Below are 12,001 nucleotides of genomic sequence, written 5' to 3'. Positions count from 1 at the left end.
AAGGGAAATTTATGCTATTCTGACCAAGTAGATCAGATGTTAACTGAGATTAACATTTCCAGCCCAATAGTAAATGCAGAAAAACTCATCTGTTAGAAAACTGGACAAGAAATAAGTTAGAAATTTTGAACACTGGAATTTGTTTTATGAAAGCCAGCTTTTGGGAACTTTAACTTTTTATTTCATAAAATTCTGTATTGCTTGATAATTTCACAATGGATGCACTATTTTTAAAATGAAAACAAAATTAAGAGTATAATTTTAGCAATAACAAAATTCTAGGGCTCTTAAAATGGGATTATGGGAAGAAATAAAAGTCAGAGTCTGCATTTGCTTCTATTCTGGTGAACCCTGAGAGACGTATTCATTTACCTTTTTTTTTTTTTTTGCAGTACTCTGACCTCTCACTGTTGTGGCCTCTCCCGTTACGGAGCACAGGCTCCGGACACACAGGCTCAGCGGCCATGGCTCACGGGCCTAGCGGCTCCACGGCATGTGGGATCTTCCCGGACCGGGGCACGAACCCGTGTCCCCTGCTTCAGCAGGCGGACTCTCAACCACTGCGCCACCAGGGAAGCCCCTCATTTACTTTTTGTAGCTCAGAATTTCTTGACTTCCAAGTTATTGATTTACCAGTGACATAAAATAGGAAATGGCCCAATTTATCCAGAAGAGAAAAAAAAGGTATCACAGGTCACATCCTCATGGGAAGGACATTTTTTTAGGAAGCACTCAAGGAGGAATTGACCTAGAGCCCAAAATAATTATCACTGATGTCTGAGGAAAGCTGGACTAGTAGGGAGTAGATTTACTGGTTGAATCCAATAGTCACACAAAAGGGGAATTCTCAACTCAATTCAGTTTCATGGTACTTAGCTCCTTGTTCATAATACAATGTTGTACACCAAAAAGTTTATTCAATTTGTATACATTACATTCATCTGTAAAATATGCTTAAAAGGTTGTTTTTTAAATGAACACAGTTTTTTAAATGAATACATTTGTCTTTGGATAAAATATTAGAGCATTTTATTTTAATGTTATAAAGCTTTTTAGTAGGATTACTGTCTTTCACTGAGAACCAAGAGTAGGATATACTAATCCAACGGAACTTGATCCATTTGATGGAGGTGGTACTGACTTCTGGATGTTGAGTTTTCTGAGCAAAACTCTTCTGAGGTTAAAAAAAAAAAAAAAAAAGAGGACAACTTGGTAGCATGCACATTTGCTTGATAGATGAAGTTAGAAGAAGTGGTGATTTGAAAACAGCAGTTGAAAGCAAAAGCCACATCCCAATGCACGAAAAACCATAGCCATTCTACAGGAAAAGATACACAAGGCGGGTCTCAAGGAGGAGAAAGCTGTATATGGATACAAACTAAACAAACTGTTTGCTATCCTCTGGATAGCAAGGAATCGCAAGCAAAACAAGAAAATCACAAAGCACAGAGGTGTACCTACTTGAATCTCCCAAGGGCTGATGCTTATTTCCTCATTATGTTATGGAGAAAATAAGAAGGGATATTTCCTTTAAGTGGCTGTACCACGGGTGATGAACAGTGTACACAGAGCTCGGGATATGAATATAGGTCCACAGTTAGCTTTGACACACAATCAGTGGCTCCATTCCATGCATAAACTTCTCATCAAATGTATCACTGAAATATGAGACTGAAGAACCCCAGCGAGTTCCCCGCCCCTTCATTTGTGGGAATGCTCCTTACAATGCAGTTTTTAACTATATGAAACAGGGTGTTCCTTTAGATGTACAAACTTCCCTATTATGTTGTTATGATAAGCAAAATGCTAAACTATCAACAGCTTTTCAGACTAAAAGCACACTGTGACACACACTCTGTGTAAGAGGAACAGCATTATCTCATTGATGTAAGTTCCTGCTTCTTTCTACTTGTCATGACCGCTCATGCTTTCTATGGTCAAATTCTATAGCTATAGAAAGAGTAAAAGGAAATTTATAAATAAGTTTTGAAATAAGATGGAAACTTATTTTAAAACCTATCAAATAATATCTTAGCAATAGACTACCACGTGAGATGTACTTAACTGAGGACCCCGGGTGTCATTAAAAAATAAAAATCTTCAACAATCTTTAGGAGATTAGAGCCTTTTAAGACTCTAAAAAGCAGAAAGGAAAACAAAAACAAAACTGGAAGCTACCAAAGGGGCCTGCAGCTTTTTCTTCTTCAGGATTGGTTAAGGATCTCTTAAGTCATTAAAGAAAAATGATGTTAGGGCTTCCCTGGCAGCGCAGTGGTTGAGAGTCTGCCTGCCGATGCAGGGGACACGGGTTCGTGCCCCGGTCCAGGAAGATCCCACATGCTGCGGAGCGGCTGGGCCCGTGAGCCATGGCCGCTGAGCCTGCGCGTCCGGAGCCTGTGCTCCGCAATGGGAGAGGCCACAACAGTGAGAGGCCTTAGTACCGCAAAAAAAAAAAAAAAAAAAAAGGATAATGATGTTAGATGCCTTGTTCAGGTAGATTATATCATCTTATTTCTCTGATGAGAGAGATGTGAAGATATGTTAAATTAATAATAATGTGGAGGTGCAGAGCAAAAGTAGAAAACTTCTTGAGTTCCCTTTTTCTTGCTTTTTGCTGCGGCACGGTTCTTTCAGAGGAACAGATATTGACTAGACGTGGGGGGAGGAGGGGTTGTGGCTGAAGTTGGTAACAAAGAGAGAAAATAGAGTTCTCCTTATTTTGTGCTTTGCGAAAGAGCAGGGATTTTGTTTGTATGCTTGTTTCTTTTGTTTTTCAGCCCAGAACCTCTAAGATCTCTCATTAGAAAACTGAGGGGCTCATTTCTGCAACGTTATTTTTACAGAAGACTCTCTAGAGGACCATGAGTTGCTGAGTAGATGCTATAATATACAAATATACAAAATTAAAGCTTATATAGTTTTTATAAGTTTTCCTGACTGAGAACAGCACGCTTACCAAGTTGGGGAAAACACTGAAACCTGAGTTAGATGTTAACTATGTGAAACCAGGAGTTCTGTATAAGCAATGTTTGTACTATCATACTTGAAATTATGTGTACTTCTAGCCTTTAGAAACTTTAGAAAGTAATGATGATTTTAAAGATATGAGAGACTAAGAACATCATAAGAAGGATATCTGGTAAATTATATTTCATATAAACATATACCTACATTTCATATTTCATATCGACATATACCTACATTTACTATATATGCAAAGTGCTATTCTAGATATTTCAGCAGTGAGGAAGGAGAAATAATGAGGAGTTGGATGAGATCCCTACTTGCAAGGAGCTTATAACCTAATTGGAAAATTAAGCATAAGGACTTGAAAACTCAAATTAAATCACAAAAGTCACATAACCAAAATAATAGGAGGGACAACTTGATACATAATTAATGATCAAATTAGTGTCTAGACCAGAGGTTATGACACCTGGATGGGCCACTGGAATTACACAGAGTTTTTTTTTAACATCTTTATTAGAGTATAATTGCTTTACAATGCTGTGTCAGTTTCTGCTTTATAACAAAGTGAATCAGTTATCTATATACATATGTCCCCATATCTCTTCCCTCTTGCATCTCCCTCCCTCCCACCCTCCCTAAACCACCCCTCTAGGTGGTCACAAAGCACCGAGCTGATCTCCCTGTGCTATGCAGCTGCTTCCCACTAGCTATCTATTTTACGTTTGGCAGTGTATATATGTCCATGCCACTCTCTCACTTTGTCTCAGCTTACCCTTCCCCCTCCCCATGTCCTCAAGTCCATTCTCTAGTAGGTCTGCATCTTTATTCCTGTCTTGCCCCTAGGTTCTTTTTTTTTTAGATTCCATATATATGTGTTAGCATACGGTATTTGTTTTTCTCTTTCTGACTTATTTCACTCTGTATGACACTCTCTAGGTCCATCCACGTCACTACAAATAACTCAGTTTCATTCCTTTTTATGGCTGAGTAATATTCTGTTGTATATATGTGCCACATCTTCTTTATCCATTCATCTGTTGATGGACACTTAGGTTGCTTCCATGTCCTGGCTATTGTAAATAGAGCTGCAATGAATATTTTGGTACATGACTCTTTTTGAATTATGGTTTTCTCAGGGTATATGTCCAGTAGCGGGATTCCTGGGTCGTATGGTAGTTCTATGTTTAGTTTTTTGAGGAACCTCCATACTGTTCTCCATAGTGGCTGTATCAATTTACATTCGACCAACAGTGCAGGAGGGTTCCCTTTTCTCCACACCCTCTCCAGCATTTATTGTTTCTAGATATTTTGATGATGGCCATTCTGACCGGTGTGAGATGATATCTCATTGTACTTTTGATTTGCATTTCTCTAATGATTAATGATGTTGAGCATTCTTTCATGTGTTTGTTGGCAATCTGTATATCTTCTTTGGAGAAATGTCTATTTAAGTCTTCTGCCCATTTTTGGATTGGGTTGTTTGCTTTTTTTATATTGAGCTGCATGAGTTGCTTGTATGTTTTAGAGATTAATCCTTTGTCAGTTGCTTCATTTGCAAATATTTTCTCCCATTCTGAGGGTTGTCTTTTCATCTTGTTTATGGCTTCCTTTGCTGTGCGAAAGCTTTGAAGTTTCATTAGGTCCCATTTGTTTCTTTTTGTTTTTATTTCCATTTCTCTAGGAGGTGGGTGAAAAAGGATCTTGCTGTGATTTATGTCACAGAGTGTTCTGCCTATGTTTTCCTCTAAGAGTTTGATGGTGTCTGGCCTTACATTTAGGTCTTTAATCCATTTTGAGTTTATTTTTGTGTATGGTGTTAGGGAGTGTTCTAATTTCAATCTTTTATATGTAGCTGTCCAGTTTTCCAGCACCACTTATTGAAGAGGCTGTCTTTTCTCCACTGTATATTCTTGCCTCATTTATCAAAAATAAGGTGACCATATGTGTGTGGGTTTATCTCTGGGCTTTCTATCCTGTTCCATTGATCTATATTTCTGTTTTTGTGTCAGTACCATACTGTCTTGATTACTGTAGCTTTGCAGTATAGTCTGTAGTATAGCCAAGGAGCCTGATTCCTCCAGCTCCGTTTTTCTTTCTCAAAATTGCTTTGGCTATTCGGGGTCTTTTGTGTTTCCGTACACACTGTGAAATTTTTTGTTCCAGTTCTGTGAAAAATGCCAGTGGTAGTTTGATAGGGATTGCATTGAATCTGTAGATTGCTTTGGGTAGTAGAGTCATTTTCACAATGTTGATTCCTCCAATACAAGAACATGGTATATCTCTCCATCTATTTGTATCATCTTTAATTTCTTTCATCAGTGTCTTATAATTTTCTGCATACAGGTCTTTTGTATCCTCAGGTAGGTTCATTCCTAGATATTGTATTCTTTTTGTTGCAATAGTAATTGGCAGTGTTTTCTTAATTTCACTTTCAGATTTTTCATCATTATTGTATAGGAATGCAAGAGATTTCTGTGTGTTAATTTTGTATCCTGCTACTTTACCAAATTCATTGATTAGCTCTAGTAGCTTTCTGGTAGCATCTTTAGGATTCTCTATGTATAGTATCATGTCATCTGTAAACAGTGACAGTTTTACTTCTTCTCTTCCAATTTGGATTCCATTTATTTCTTTTTATTCTCTGACTGCTGTGGCTAAAACTTCCAAAACTATGTTGACTAAGAGTGGTGAGAGTGGGCAACCTTGCCTTGTTCCTGATCTTAGTGGAAATGATTTCAGTTTTTCACCATTGAGGACGATGTTGGCTGTGGGTTTGTCATATATGGCCTTTATTATGTTGAAGAAAGTTCTCTCTATGCCTACTTTCTGGAGGGTTTTTATCATAAACGGGTGTTGAATTTTGTCAAAAGCTTTTTCTGCATCTATTGAGATGATCATATGGTTTTTCTCCTTCAATTTGTTAATATGGTGTATCACGTTGATTGATTTGCATATACTGAAGAATCCTTGCATACCTGGGATAAACCCCACTTGATCATAATTTATGATCCTTTTAATGTGCTGCTGGATTCTGTTTGCTAGTATTTTGTTGAGGATTTTTGCATCTATGTTCATCAGTGATATTGGCCTGTAGTTTTCTTTCTTTGTGACATCTTTGTTTGGTTTTGGTATCAGAGTGATGTTGGCCTCGTAGAATGAGTTTGGGAGTGTTCCTCCCTCTGCTATATTTTGGAAGAATTTGAGAATGATAGATGTTAGCTCTTCTCTAAATGTTTGATAGAATTCGCCTGTGAAGCCATCTGGTCCTGGGCTTGTTGGAAGATTTTTAATCACAGTTTCAATTTCAGTGATTGTGATTGGTCTGTTCATATTTTCTATTTCTTCCTGGTTCAGTCTCGGAAGGTTGTGCATTTCTAAGAATTTGTCCATTTCTTCCAGGTTGCCCATTTTATTGGCATATAGTTGCTTGTAGTAATCTCTCATGATCCTTTGTATTTCTGCAGTGTTGGTTGTTACTTCTCCTTTTTCATTTCTAATTCTATTGATTTGAGTCTTCTCCCTTTTTTTCTTGGTAAGTCTGGCTAATGGTTTATCAGTTTTGTTTATCTTCTCAAAGCACCAGCTTTTAGGTTTATTGATCTTTGCTATCGTTTCCTTCATTTCTTTTTCATTTATTTCTGATCTGATCTTTATGATTTCTTTCCTTCTGCTAACTTTGGGGTTTTTTTGTTCTTCTTTCTCTAATTGCTTTATGTGTTAGGTTAGGTTGTTTATTTGAGATGTTTCTTGTTACTTAATGCAGGCTTGTATAGCTATAGACTTCCCTCTTAGGACTGCTTTTGCTGCATCCCATAGGTTTTGGGTCATCGTGTTTTCACTGTCATTTGTTTCTAGGTATTTTTTGATTTCCTGTTTGATTTCTTCAGTGATCTCTTGGTCATTAAGTAGTGTGTTGTTTAGCTTCCATATGTTTGTATTTCTTACAGGTTTTTTTCCTGTAATTCATATCTAGTCTCATAGCTTTGTGGTCGGAAGAGATATTTGATACGATTTCAAATTTCTTAAATTTACGAAGGCTTGAATTGTGACCCAAGATATGATCTATACTGGAGAATGTTCCATGAGCACCTGAGAAGAATGTATATTTTGTTGTTTTTGGATGGAATGTCCTATAAATATCAATTAAGTCCATCTTGTTTAACGTATCATTTAAAGCTTGTGTTTCCTTATTTATTTTCATTTTGGATGATCTGTCCATTGGTGAAAGTGGGGTGTAAAGTCCCCTACTATGATTGTGTTACTGTTGATTTCACCTTTTATGGCTGTTAGTATTTGCCTTATGTATTGAGGTCCTCCTATGTTGGGTGCATAAATATTTACAAGTGTTAAATCTTCTTCTTGGTTTGATCCCTTGATCATTATGTAGTGTCCTTCTTTGTCTCTTCTAATAGTCTTTGTTTTAAAGTGTAGTTTGTCTGATACGAGAATTGCTACTCCAGCTTTCTTTTGATTTCCATTTGCATGGAATATCTTTTTCCATCCCCTCACTTTCAGTCTGTATGTGTCCCTAGGTCTGAAGTGGGTTTCTTGTAGACAGCATATATACGGATCTTGTTTTTGTATCCATTCAGCCAGTTTATGTGTTTTGGTTGGAGCATTTAATCCATTTACATTTAAGGTAATTATGTAAATGTATGTCCCTATTACCATTTTCTTAATTGTTTTGGGCTTATTATTGTAGGTCTTTTCCTTCTCTTGTGTTTCCTGCCTAGAGAAGTTCCTTTAGCATTTGTTCTAAAGCTGGTTTGGTGGTGTTGAATTCTCTTAGCTTTTGCTTGTCTGTAAATCTGAATGAGATCCTTGCTGGGTAGAGCAACCTTGGTTGTAGGTTTTACCCTTTCATCACTTTAAATATGTCCTGCCACGCCCTTCTGGCTTGCAGAGTTTCTGCTGAAAGATCAGCTGTTAACCTTATGGGGATTCCCTTGTATGTTATTTGTTGCTTTTCCCTTGCTGCCTTAAAAATATTTTCTTTGTATTTAATTTTTGATACTTTCATTAATATGTGTCTTGACATGTTTCTCCTTGGATTTATCCTGTATGGGACCCTCTGCACTTCCTGGACTTGACTATTTCCTTTCCCATGTTACGGAAGTTTTCAACTATAATCTCTTCAGATATTTTCTCAGTCCCTTTTTTTTTCTCTTCTTCTGCTGGGACCCTTATAACTCGAATGTTGGTGCCTTTAATGTTGTCCCAGAGGTCGCTGAGACTGTCTTCAATTCTTTTCATTCTTTGTTCTTTATTCTGCTCTGCAGTCATTACTTCCACTATTTTATCTTCCAGGTCACTTATCCGTTCTTCTGCCTCAGTTACTCTGCTATTGATTCCTTCTAGAGAAATTTTCATTTCATTTATTGTGTTGCTTATTATTGTTTGTTTGCTCTTTAGTTCTTCTAGATCCTTGTTAAACATTTCTTGTGATCTTCTCCATTCTATTTCGAAGATTTTGGATCATCTTTACTATCATTATTCTGAATTCTTTTTCAGGTAGGCTGCCTATTTCCTCTTCATTTGTTAGGTCTGGTGGGTTTTTGCCTTGCTCCTTCATCTGCTATGTTTTTCTGTCTTCTCATTTTGCTTAACTTACTGTGTTTGGGGTCTCCTTTTCGCAGGCTGCAGGTTCATAGTTTCCGTTGTTTTTGGTGTCTGTCCCCAGTGGCTAAGGTTGGTTCAGTGGGTTGTGTAGGCTTCCTGGTGGAAGGGACTAGTGCCTGTGTTGTGGTGGATGAGGCTGGATCTTGTCTTTCTGGTGGGCAGGTCCACGGCTGCTGGTGTGTTTTGTGGTGTCTGTGGCCTTATTATGATTTTAGCCAGCCTCTGTGCTAATGGATGGGGTTGTGTTTCTGTCTTGCTAGTTGTTTGGCATAGCATGTCCTGCACTGTGGCTTGCTGGTTGTTGACTGGAGCTGGGTCTTGGTGTTGAGATGGAGATCTCTGGGAGATTTTTGCCGTTTGATATTACATGGAGCTGGGAGGTCTCTTGTGGACCAGTGTCCTGAACTTGGCTCTCCCACCTCAGTGGCACAGCTGGAGCTGGAGCACCAAGAGTCTGTCCTCCACACGGCTCAGAATAAAAGGGAGAAAAAAAAGAAAGAAAGAAGGAAGAAGATAAAATAAAATATAATAAAATAAAATAGGGCTTCCCTGGTGGCGCAGTGGTTGAGAGTCCACCTGCCGATGCAGGGGACACAGGTTTGTGCCCCGGTCCGGGAAGGTCCCACATGCCACGGAGCGGCTGGGCCCGTGAGCCATGGCCGCTGAGCCTGTGCGTCCGGAGCCTGTGCTCTGCAACAGGAGAGGCCACAACAGTGAGAGGCCTGCGTACCGCAAAAAATAAATAAATAAATAAATAAAATAAAGTAAAATAAAATATAGTTATTAAAATAAAAAATAATTACTAAGAAAAAAAATTCTTTCAGTAATAATAAAAAAAAAAACCCGACAGAGAGAACCCTAGGACAAATGGTAAAAGCAAAGCTATACAGACAAAATCACACACAGAAGCATACACATACACACTCACAAAGAGAGAAAAAGGGGAAAAAATATATATATAAAACGTTGCTCCCAAATTCCACCTCCTCAATTTGGGATGATTCGTTTTCTATTCAGGTATTCCACAGATGCAGGGTTCATCACGTTAATTGTGGAGATTTAATCCGTGGCTCCTGAGGCTCCTGGGGGAGATTTCCCTTTCTCTTCTTTGTTCGCACAGCTCCAGGGGTTCAGCTTTGGATTTGGACCCGCCTCTGTGTGTAGGTCGCCTGAGGGCGTCTGTTCTTCGCTCAGACAGGACGGGGTTAAAGGAGCAGCTGATTTGGGGGCTCTGGCTCACTCAGGCCGGGGGGAGGGAGGAGTACGGAGTGCGGGGTGAGCCTGCGGCGGCAGAGGCCGCCATGACGTTGCACCAGCCTGAGGCACGCCGTGCGTTTTCCCGGGGAAGTTGTCCCTGGATCACGGGACCCTGGCAGTGGCGGGCTGCACAGGCTCCTGGTAGGGGAGGTGTGGATAGTGACCTGTGCTTGCACACAGGCTTCTTGGTGGCAGCAGCAGCGGCCTTAGCGTCTCATGCCTGTCTCTGGGGTCCATGCTGATAGCCACGGCTCGCGCCAGTCTCTGGAACTCCTTTAAGCAGCGCTCTGAATCCCCTCTCCTCGTGCACAAGGAAACAAAGAAGCAAGAAAAAGCCTCTTGCCTCTTCTGCAGGTCCAGACTTTTCCCCGGACTCCCTCCCGGCTAGCCATGGCACACTAACTCCCTGCAGGATGTGTTCACGCTGCCAACCCCAGTCCTCTCCTGGTACTCCGACCAAAGCCCAAGCCTCAGCTCCCAGCCCCCGTCGGCCCCGGCGGGTGAGCAGACAACCCTCTCGAGCTGGTGAGTGCCGGTCGGCACCGATCCTCTGTGCGGGAATCTCTCCGCTTTGACCTCTGCACCCCTGTTGCTGCGCTCTCCTCCGCGGCTGCGAAGCTTCCCCTTTCCGCCACCTGCAGTCTCCGCCCGCGAAGGGCCTTCCTAGTGTGTGGAAACCTTTCCTCCTTCACAGCTCCCTCCCACTAGTGCAGGTCCCGTCCCTATTCTTTTGTCTCTGTTTTTTCTTTTTTCTTTTGCCCTACCCAGGTACGTGGGGAGTTTCTTGCCTTTTGGGAGGTCTGAGGTCTTCTGCCAGCGTTCAGTAGGTGTTCTGTAGGAGTTGTTCCACGTGTAGATGTATTTCTGGTGTATCTTTGGGGAGGAAGGTGATCTCCGCCTCTTACTCTTCCGCCATCTTGAAGCTCCTCCAAGTTGTACTCACTGGCACAAGGTGGCCATCCCTGGCTTCACATCAACATGATCTCAGGCACAAATCTCCTTGTTTTTCCATTTTGTCTTTAAGTTACTTGTTGAAACAACTGGCCCGCAGTCCCAAGGACTGTCACGGCTTCGGCTGGTGGGGCCCCTCCAGAGCTGGCAGTCTCAGTGAGGCTACCCTCCCCTCGGACTCCAGGGAAGTTCAGTGACGGCGGAGGGAAGAGACCCCGAACAAGCTACAGTGAGGTTTTAAGAAATTAAATGCTTGAGCTCTACCCCAGACCTCCTGAATTAAATTTCTGGGCAGGGCATGGGAGGACAGAGGGTATAAATTCAGAGAAGGGAGAGGAGTTGGGGGAAGCAAGACCTGGCATTCTGTACCTTATAAAACTCCCCAGTAATGCTGATAAAAACAGCTTGACGCAACTTAGTGGAGCAATATTTGAGAATCACTGCCACGGGGCAGGATGGCACCATTGGGCAAACGTATTCCTGTCAGTTAACGTGGCATGTAGACCAAATGGGCTTTGAGTTATGCAGGATTTTCAGCAGAAACTCCCACGTCTTTCCATCTCCACCTCTCTGATGCCTAGCACACCAAAGTTGAGAAATACTACACTAGATCATGAGCCTGAGAGTCCACAGTGGGGCCGAAAGGCTTCAAGGAGGGGCATCTTACATTGAATTTAAAAAGAAAAATCTTGCCAAACATAGAAGAAGAGGAGAGTTGCCAAGGAAAAGGAACAGCATGTATTCAGGAAAGGAAAACTGGGCTTAAAGTGTGATGCACTGAAAAGTTGTTTAGAAGAAAGGGTTCCTGCAGGGGAATGCTAGGCTCTGGAGAGGATCAGATTTCTTCCTTGGGTTCCACTGTGTTTTTATTATGGAAAATTGTGAATACCAAGTCTAGGATTTTATAAATCTCAATTCAATAAACTCTATGTTACTTTTGTTTACTCAAGTTACATTCTAATAGGCAGTGTCTTATTATTTTTGTTATAATCTGCACATCTAGGATGCATTCTTGGCTGTGAAATTTTCATATTTCTTCTTTAAAGTTTGTTCCAGGTTCTTTAGTCAGTTTCATTCAGTCCTCATACTTAACAGAGAAAAGCCAGGACTACATTGACCTGATATTAATAACAAGGTATTTGTGTACAAGATGCCTTTGTTCAGAATGCCACAAAGCAAGAGTGAATTTCCAAGACAATTATCA

At 40.6% G+C, this 12,001-nt stretch overlaps 1 protein-coding gene across 10 annotated transcripts in view; it reads right to left on the bottom strand.

The window, feature by feature from the left end:
- The window catches only part of HECW2 (HECT, C2 and WW domain containing E3 ubiquitin protein ligase 2), a 456,160-nt gene that overhangs the window by 99,083 nt on the left and 345,076 nt on the right, over positions 1-12,001 (bottom strand). The gene's annotated exons all lie outside the window — the stretch shown is intronic.

This window comes from Delphinapterus leucas, chromosome 8 (genome assembly GCF_059928025.1).
Source record: "Delphinapterus leucas isolate spDelLeu-1000000601 "Yukka" chromosome 8, BTC_Dleu_Yukka2, whole genome shotgun sequence".
NCBI classification, from domain to species: domain Eukaryota; kingdom Metazoa; phylum Chordata; class Mammalia; order Artiodactyla; family Monodontidae; genus Delphinapterus; species Delphinapterus leucas.
The sequence above is the reverse complement of the archived record's forward strand: the minus strand, read 5'-3'. Positions and strand labels throughout refer to the sequence as shown.